General features: G+C 37.5%; 1 pseudogene; it reads right to left on the reverse strand.

Annotated features, from left to right (window-relative positions):
- Positions 1 to 907: 907 nt before the first annotated feature.
- LOC149201163 (mitochondrial fission protein ELM1 pseudogene) lies at positions 908 to 1,603 on the reverse strand (annotated as a pseudogene).
- Between the last annotated feature and the right edge of the window lie 666 nt (positions 1,604 to 2,269).

Raw genomic sequence — 2,269 nt, forward strand, 5'->3', positions numbered from 1 at the left:
CTTTGCCATGTGTGTGTTTAACATGGTATCAGAGCAGGCGATCTCCTGCCCTGCTCAAGTGTGAGCAACCTATTTTTGTGGCCTTTGTAAACCAATGCTCTCCTCCTAATTATACCTTTCTGAGCATTTGTTACAATAAAAGTTGTTACCTCTATCAGCTCTACCATTCCTCTGTTGTGAGCAGACCCGCCCCTTCGACTGTGAAGAGGAATATTGCGAGACCTATCCCTCTCTACCAATGAAACACTCTAACACTGTCTGTCAATTTCATGCTTCCACTCAGACCTATTTCTGCAAACCAACGGAAGCTGTGCGCTCTTTCTCCATTCCTAGTTCAAACGTTACCTTTGCATTTTAGCTATGCATTGATTCGAAGTCCATACTCCTGGTGCATTTTCTGTGATTTTATTAGAAGTAGTGGGAAATGAATTGAAGCAGTTCTTGTGAAAGTCAATGAATCAAAACATTAAATCTTTGGTCATGTCACTAGAATATATTAATTGTTGGTCATGATATTTGACTACGTTGGAATGGAGCTCTCAACAAGAAAGGGAGTGTCGTTGACTGAAAACGGAGTGTTGAGTTTTTGAAGAGAAGTATTGGATGTTGTTTCTAAGCTCTACATAGAATGGTTCGAATTACATCTATGTTGGCAACAAATATCTCTCAATGCATTGGGTATATGTTTCATCTCTCTGCGTTGAATTTATGATGGATATGGATTAGCATTGATGTTGTGAGTATTGCTGGTTCAAAACCTGTATTAATGCTATGACATGGTTGTTGTTACATTAAATTTTATTGACTGCTGCTGCGTTAAACTTTATTGAGCGACCAAAACAAGCTGAATTTGCTTTGCATGGCCTAAAACCATGTGGAAAGTGTTTGCAAAAGTGGTATATTGGTGTTATGCTCCAATGACATGCACTAGCTTCCTAGTACTACATGCTTCACTTACTATACTCATCAAATATGCTGTGACTACAAAGGCATCATCCCATGGAAGGTGCTCTATCTGTGGGTTTGGATCTTGGCCATCCCAAATATAGACCTTTCGATGACTAGCAAATTCTTTCCACATTATGTTACACACGTGAAGAGGCGTTCTTCTCTAGAAATAAATGCGTGCAGTCTCACATTTACCAAGAACCTTATATAGAGCATCTATTAGCTACAAAGCAAGGTCTATGCCATATTTACAATGTCTTCTAGGTCCCCCTATATTCACAACAAGCAATGGCTTTAGAAGTGGTGCTAATTCATCATGCCACTGTGTAGTAACCATTCGTAATGTGGAAAAATCATCTGGGTGCAAATCTCCAAGTGTAAGCACCACTTTTTTATCTGGTGTTTCTCTAGGAGTTATCTAATTCCATAGAAAACGAGGAACTTTTTGCCGTCTAGAAGAAGTCAAAGCATGAAAATCATGGTGAAGGGTTACCACCAAGTCAAATTGATTGAGCTGACACCTCGGGTGTTGTATCTGTATTACAAATGTATTTCGGGGAGTAAGTCTTTTTATTGTACTCGCAATTGAAACTGTGTCCCGACTAGATGCAACAACCAGTAATGGTCCCTCTTTCTCTGTAATTTCACGAGCCATTATTACTCTCTACATTGAAACTTATGCTTAATTTCAGCATCGAATATATTGTATGTTGATCGAGCTCACCATGTTTCTTGGTCTATATTTTTGCATTGAAGATGAGTTGAATTATATGGGTAAACTTTGAGTTATATGGTTGCACCAATGTTGTTGTCTTTATGGATAAAATAGACTTGAGAAATCAATAGTATTGTCTGCATTAAAGGGATATTGCACACTAGTTGTTTGTTTCACATTTGTAGAGAATATTTTGCAATGACATTGGTTCATAGTTGTAAACAAATTTTAAAGTGTAAATTTGACATTGGAGAAAATGACCCAAATTGGTGAAGTATTAGAGTTCTTGAAAACTCTGATACAATCTACTTCAAATGACACATTCCAAATTAGCAAAGGCTCTCACTCATAAATTCAGACTTGTCTACAATATGCACAAGAACAAATTGATTTTTTACAGATTGAATCTCAACTACAACGGGAAGAATTACAACAGTCGAGTCATCATTCTCAACCTATTTTTGTTTAGAACATTGAGACAGATACCCATAAACAACAAGTCAATATTGTTGAAGTTCATATAGATTTAGTACCCAATGAAGCAGCAGTTGTACATGTAGATGCAGAAGTTCAGTTTGCACTTCCCAAGCCCATCATCAGACCTTG

Source organism: Pinus tabuliformis, chromosome 2_1, assembly GCF_031772625.1.
Source record: "Pinus tabuliformis cultivar Carrire ecotype Pingquan chromosome 2_1, CPIR1, whole genome shotgun sequence".
In the NCBI taxonomy this organism is placed as follows: Eukaryota; Viridiplantae; Streptophyta; class Pinopsida; order Pinales; family Pinaceae; genus Pinus; species Pinus tabuliformis.